This window comes from Juglans regia, chromosome 7 (assembly GCF_001411555.2).
Source record: "Juglans regia cultivar Chandler chromosome 7, Walnut 2.0, whole genome shotgun sequence".
Classification (NCBI taxonomy): Eukaryota; Viridiplantae; Streptophyta; class Magnoliopsida; order Fagales; family Juglandaceae; genus Juglans; species Juglans regia.
Window position 1 is genome coordinate 10,780,262 of NC_049907.1, and position 8,224 is coordinate 10,788,485.

Here is an 8,224-nt window from a genome sequence, read left to right on the forward strand (position 1 = left end):
TTTTTTTTTTCATTTTTTCAAACTACAAATTATTTTTTGACTCTCAATTCAAACTAGACTAGTTATAATTTATATATATATATATTTATATATAATTTATTCATATATAAACTATTATTTTAGAATATAATTTATATATATAATTTATTCATATATTGACTTTCTCGAAACGTTACACGAAACGGTATCGATATCAAAATATTTCGGTCCAGTACCTTTATCGGTACGGTATTTAAAACATTGATCTTGAAGCCATCAATTTCCCTTTCCTTTCATTGTTTTTTGTCTGAAAAAAATTAAATTTCCCAAGATTTCAAAACTTTCACCTATCTCCCTAAGAAAAAGGGAATTCCCTACAAACTAATCCTGTTTGAACTCTTTAGAATAGAGAATTTTTTTTTTTTTTTTTTTTTCTTTTAAAAACGAGGTTGACCGAGGTGGGTCCAAAGATGGAGCAAAATTAACGATACTAAACCATTTGTGTGTATGCTTTGTTGTGTGGCATCATCGTGTTGAAAGCAACACGAAAAAGAAAGTCCTAGGAAATCATAAAAAGTAAAAGAAATCAAATCTCTTAGGTTTGAGGTTTGAAAGCTTAATAAAGATTAAAGGGGTGTTTAGAGCTGTAATGAAGAGGCCAATTGAGTGGAATCAAAGGAAACAAATAAAGACCAAAAAAAAAGTAGCAAGTGATTCCTCAAAGTTGTGGGCTAAATTGCACTCTGTTAAATTTATACAAAAAAATAAGATTGATAAGTTGTAAATGATCATCCCCTCGTATGATGGTTAGAAATGTAATTTCAATTGAAGGTATTCAATTTGCACCAAGCATTTTGCTTTAAATTTGGTCTATGTTAGAGCGTGCGTGCATATATATATATATATATATATATATATTATATATGAGATGAAACCCACATAAAAAAAAAAACTCAGATTTTTGTTTATAATGTGTTCCGCTTTTTCAAAGTGATTATTATATAATACATATATATATATAATTATTATTAAAAAAATTATTACTACTAAATCATTTAAAACATACTGTTTAGATGACTCTTTTGAGATGCTACTATCACGTAAAGTCACGTGATTTATTAAAAATATAAAATATAAAAAATATATTCAAATCAAAGGATGTTCGAAAATATGAAAAGAGATTACCTCTTTTGTGTTTGTGTTATTTATTTATTTTTTAATAAATTACATGGTTGTGTCACGTCACGTCAAGAAGACTATCTAAGCCGTAAAATCAACAAAACATAGAAGAAAAGGCTCAATAAAATCAACAAAAGAGAGACAATTAAGGTAAACTGAAATCAACCCTTGATTAGAGAAAAAAAAAAAAAAAAAACTAAAATCAACCCAAAAAGAAAGAGAAAAAAAAAATGGAGTAAAAATAACACCTACGAGAGGACAAAAAAAAAAGCACAAACCAAAAAATTACTCGCCAGATGTTGATGGAGATGGTGGCACTGTTTAGAGGAGGAGGCAGGACATGAAATATCCCATCTTGATTTCCATTTAATTTCCACATTTTTAAAATAAATATGTATATCTTGAGATTAAAAAATATAGACAGGTGAACAAGTATAACTAATTTGAGTAGTCAGATATTTTCAAATATTTTTAGAATATTTTATTATTATTTATTATTTTATTATTAATTTTTACTTACTTTTTATTATTATTTATTATTTTATTATTATTTTTTATTACTATTTATAAAATATTTAAGAATAACTTACTATCCAAAAACAACTGCCAACTTTCTCACTGCCCATATCATATTTGCAGATTGCTTATTTACTAGAGATTCGCATATAGAATAAATAATAGATTAAGAATATTTCTAATCATAAATTGTATAACTATCACATAATTGTTTTAAAAAAAATAAAAAAAATATATAATTTATATAAAAAAAATTAATTTTTTAATAATAAATATTACTATTTTAAAAAAAATGATTATTTAATATTTACACATTTTATCATTTATATAGAATTACTGGGGAAAAAAAAAAAGTAGAAAGTGAATACTCAATTAATTAGTGTGAATTAAAGAATGGATATTCGTTTCCATAGTCAGGCGTATGCAATAATTAATAATTAATTAGATCACGCACTGGGCTCGTCGACCATCACGCGTTTTGGGCGGCTCCATCAACCAAACCAAGTGCAGAAGAAACACGTTTAACACAGCATGCGCGCGCCACGTGTGTTAACTGCCGTGGCCCATTATTCACGCGTTTCGCCTTCTCACGTATCCTCGATTGCATCGAACAAACTCCAGAGATAAAGTAGTAATAAATATTATTAAATCTAATAAATAAATAAATAAATTTTATTAACCCCCCAACCCCACCTCCCCCAAAAAAATGACAGCCAGATTGCGTGAGAGAGAGAGACAGAGACAAAGGGAGCGCTAAAAAAACAGTGACAATGCTCGTGAACAGAACGTAGCTACCTAGGTGTCTGTGTTGTGTACTGTATTCTTACGAAGCACGTGATGTGCATTTAACTTCCCCCCTCTCTCTCTCTCTCTTCCCCCTAAAAGAAAATAAATTTGGTGTAACGTGTTCGGCGTGTGTCCGTATTTCATAAAACCGCGTCGTTTTTCTAATTTCTTCTTTACTTCTTCCCCGGGTGGGGTTGTTTGACATGTTAAAAACTTAATTTTATATATATATATATATGTTTAATATTTATTCACTTTTTAAATACAATAAATAAAATTTGCATATTATAAGATTACAAATATGAATTCTGTTACATATAATTATTTTTACGTATTCATTATACACTCTATTAATGTAATTAGTCAAATTAATTATTTTATATTAAAAAAAGTAACCAATCACATTAATAAAGTACATAAAAAGTATAAAAAAATAACTGCACATATCATTTTTATTTGAATAGAACACTCTATTTTCTTTTAAAAGAAGAAACACTATCTAGTATTATTGTTTCAAAATATTAACCGTTTAATCTTCGTTGGGTCATTGACTCGTTGGTGTAATTTTCTACTGCATTAGTCACTTTTTAATATATATATATATATTTTAAAATCAAATCAAATCAAATCAAAGTTTTATTAAGGATTGATGTCATGATTCACATGGAGAATAGTCGTTCTTGTACTCATTTTCTAATATCGATGCATGCAAGGAAACCGTATCCATTATGCCATGATTGGTACTACACAGTAACAATTTAAGAGAATAATTTTCAAAACAACTTAGATTCATTTTCAGAACAAATAAAAACTAAAACAATTTTCACAACATTCAACAAAAAGTCCTTCACAAAAACACTCTTTTCAAACATATACTAATGAGCCGCAGTACCATTTTTCAACTTACAGTAGGAACACCTTTAAAACACTTTCTCAATTTATATTTATAAATGATCACGCCGCTTTCATAAACGACTATAATAATGCTTACAACTTTTTCTCAACCAAAAAAAAAAAAAAAAATATTGAAGTTTTAGAGAGAATCTTACCTCCGAACATTTACCTTTTTTTTTTTTTATTAAGTCGGGATGAGGATTTCGAACTTCAGACTTCTATTTTAGAGACTGAGAGTTATGCTAGTCAGGTCACATATTTTTTTTGGCTACCTCCAAACATTGATTGTAGGTTTATCATGCTTAATAAGGATCGATCTAAATAGTTTGAGATTCTATCACGTTAACCTAATGAGATAATGGAAAGTAATGCTAGATATTTTAAGATATGCAAGTTTCGTGGCATTAAAAGAAAAAACGTGGGGTTTGCCATTAAAAAGAATAGCTTTTCATATGAATCTTAAATTTATTAATTTTTTTAAAAAAGAGTGTGTAATATTTATACATTTTAAAACTGTAAATATAATTTATCAATAATAGAATTACTTTTTGCATTTCTCAATAAGAGATGCTAAAACTAAAAATTTGTGCCCTTATCATCCCGCTGTATTATAATCCTTGCATGCATTTTTTTAAATCTTAAAATAAAAATCTATAATAATAAATTTTAATTATGTTAAAATATAGATAAATTCAACAAGTACCAAAATGAATTTCTATTACGGGTGGTGATTTATGTTTGTGGGTCTTGCCAAGTTAAGAACGTTCGACTATATGGGTCAACTCAAACCCAATTTATTAAGCTAAACATGTCAAACTTTCAAACTGTATCCGACTCATTTAAATAAAGAGTCGTATTCGTATTGTGTCACCCATTTTAATCTGTTTAATAATTAATTAAAACTATGTCAACACAACACAACTCATTTCAATTGATTTCATGTAGGTAGTTGAACTAACACACACAATACATTTGACTTGATTAACATAATTTCACATAAAAGTTATAATCTATATTTATTAATAGTCACAATATCTAAATAATAATAATAATAATAATAAGACTACCTATTAAGAAAAACTATCAATACTTTTTAAATTTTAATTTATAATAAAACCAATATTATTAACCATATAATAAAAAATACGAGCATAGATCCATAATTACAATCCTAACAATAAAAGCATAAACATATTAAGAAATACCAATATTACAATTTAACAATAATAAAATTGTAATTTTGAAATAAAATTTAAACGGGTTATTGTGGGTTGATTTTGGATTAAGCGGGTTGATCTGTTATTGATTCATTTATTAATCATGTCTTAATGGGTCAATCCGTTTTAACCCAAATATATTTATATCAAACTCAAACCTGCTAATTTCGTGTCTTATTCGTGTGAGGTTCACGTGTCACATATTATCATTCCTAATTTCAACTATTATTTTAAAATGTATAGAGATAAATTTATCAAAATCTCAGAATTTATGTCTAATAATAAAATTAGAAAAACTGAAAAACTTTGATTCCATAAGAATATAGATCTACTATAATTTTAGAGTGTGCAAGTCATGCATACTCCTTTTGAAGAATGATGAGATCTATCATTAAAAAATATATTTTTTTTTTTATATAGATATCATATTTAGTCATTTTTTAAAACGAGTGCACGAGATTTTTACACTCTAAAATTATAAATATCATTTATTATTGATTTAATTGGGAGTCGTTTTTCATTTATGTTTCATTATTTTTGTTACGTACTTATCAGGTATGAGTGTTGGGTCCACTGTCCATCGTTTTATACCTTTATCATTTAATAAAATTATAACATTTCTCATTTAAGTAAATAAATAAATAAAGCACAATGGAGATAGCGTGAGAGGGAACCAAAATAGGCAGGTGAGTTATGAGTATCACATGTTTTCCATTTCTATGAAAATGGACATTTACGACATTTTCTGGACAACGTGGTAAAACCATCTCGCCGTACGCTCCTAAGGAAACAAATCCAATTTGGATTAAATTGAATTCATTCTAATTTTAAGATAAATTTAATATTTAAATATTCAATTTTTAAATTATTAAATTTATTTAAATTCAAAATTTTTTTATACGTAAGATTCATAATATTTTTCAATTCAATATCTCTTTACACGTTAGACTCATAATTTTTTAATTTTTCATAAATATATCTAAACTTATCTTAATATTCAAATACTTTTAAACTGATCTTAGATAGACTTTACAAAATTTGTTCTACCATCTCAACTTACTAATATTTATAAAAAATTCAACTCATCTCAAATCAATTTAATATCCAAACGGACCTATGCTCCAAATTGATAATTTTACGCTCTTGACAAAACATGAGTTTTACATTTATAAAAAATTGTTATAAAAATAAATTTATAAATTAATTTAATTTAGTTTGATGATAAAAAAAAATATATTAAAAATTATTTTTCAACCTCACATATCATATTAAGCGACTTCGACTTATAAATTACTTTTATGTAAAATCACTTTGTAGGTTAAGGAATTTTCTTAATAGAAACATAAAGGAAAATGCTTCTGAATTTTTAAATTTTAATTATTTTTGAATTATTTATTATTTATAAACTAAGGTGGCAAGACGTAGAACTAAAATTCTTAAACGAGAGAGGAATGAAAGATTTAATTAAAATTAACTAATCATATACATACAATTCATTTACAATTATTTTATAATTTATTTTAAATCGATCAGAATAATTATAATATTTTTTATTTATAATTAATTCTAAATTGATCAATATAATTATAATATTTTATTAATTGCAAATATATAATAAGAAAAAATTTATTCATATATTTTTTGATATAATATTAGATAATAGATTGATAATATTAGATATAAATTTTAAATAGATAAATTTTATATAAATTTTTTTGAAAAATAATAAATTTTATTAATAAAAAATAATTTTTTTATAAAAATTTATTTATTTAAATTTATACAAAATCATTTTCATATGGGATAAGCTCTCTTTGAGTCACATGCAGCACAGAAGCTAAGCTATAAGCTAGGTCCCACGTGAAAGCCAAAAGTCACGTTGTCGTTTAGTTAAGTTTCAATTATACCCTCCATTTCTGGAATTATGTAGGTGGATATAATGGTCAAAAAGAGGAGTTATTGCGGGCGGGTGATAGATATTTGTCATGTTAGAAGAAGTAGAACACGACGTTCACGTGCTTGGTGGGACAGGGCCTTGGCCGCTTCCGATGTGGGACCCTAACCCCTCTGCAAAAAGTCAAAGGTTAAAGATTCAAAGTCATTTCTCTCTCGCACACAACGCCTCAAAAAAAAAAAAAAAAAAACCAAAACAAAAGACACGGAGAAAACTTCCAGCTGCAGCCGTTGGATTTCATTTGTCACGAGTTTTGTGTACAAGGAAAACTGTGCCTGCATGGTCGCATCTGCATGCATTGCCCGACTTATTTGTTCGGGTCAATTTTCGTGCTTTCATTTTGTTGATTTTTGACTTTTTTTTTTTTTTTTAAGAATTCCAATCCGTTCATAGTACATACCTTTTGAAAATCAGAGTTATTTTATTTCTAAATTGGTATATAAAGTATATAATCTATATAATTTAAATTATAAAATTTAATTTTTCAAATCAAATGATGTCATTTAAATATTTTACTAGATATATTATCTATATCGACTTTTTTTTTTTTTTTTATGAAAGAGCCAGTAGCCACACACATAGCAGCTCCGTCTCAAATTTATTAAGAACCCCTCACTTATTGTGAAAGAAAACCGAGATTACAAACAAGTTACTTGAAAGATTATCTATATCGAGTTATAAATAAAAAATTTCTAAGATATTAGATATTGGATATTTGTATGCTGTGTATGGTGTATTGAGTCTCTATCTATAAGAAATTTGTAAATACCTTTTTACATTTATATTAGATATAATTTTTTGTGGAGAAAACTTATTTACTCTTCACAATTATTAGAGTTAATTATAGAATTAATATCTTTCTTCTTGCATTTTCCTAAAAGTTCATGAGTTTTCAATTTTGGGATTAGGCCTACCACCTGCCTTATATAGATGTGCGGCATCACTTCTTATACCCCACCCCCACCCCCACCCCCTTATTTGGTCCGTTCGTCTCTGTTGACTAGGTGGATGGATTTTTTAAATTTGGCCAAAATCAACATCAACACAAAGATTTAATCAAAATCTACATAAAAAAATCAAACTCCTACCACAAAACATAAATCTAGCTTGACAATACATATCTAGGCCGATAACGCCAAAAACCAAAGAAAACATATGTGGAGCCCCGTTCTTCGCTAAAGGATCTAATGATGATTCGTGGTGCCAAAAGTGTCAACCGGTCGGCTACACCTAAGATTCAGATTAAAAATAGACGTACAATATTCATAAGGAAGTGTAGATATAAGTAAATAAACGTTTAAACCGCAATAGAAAAAGTAAAGGTTTAGTAGGGGACTAAATACTATTTGTACTAGAGTTTAAACTGTAAATATGTTAATTCATTAATCACCCAAATATCCACATGTCACTTCGTGTCCCAAATAATAATATACAGAACCATTAATTTGTTCCCTATATCCAAATACAACCAATTGAACATAATTGGTCGTCGACCTAAATAATACAACACTAAAAAAACAATACAATTACTAATAACGGAGACATGACTCCGTATCTATTGCTCGGGCGAGGTTGGTTATTCCTCTTTGGGCATCTTTCCTGGGTCTACCTTTACATCATAGTCTACAATTCGGATAATTGAAACCAGAGATAAGTTAAACAGCTATAAAAAAAAAAATTGCTAATGAGAGACAATGTA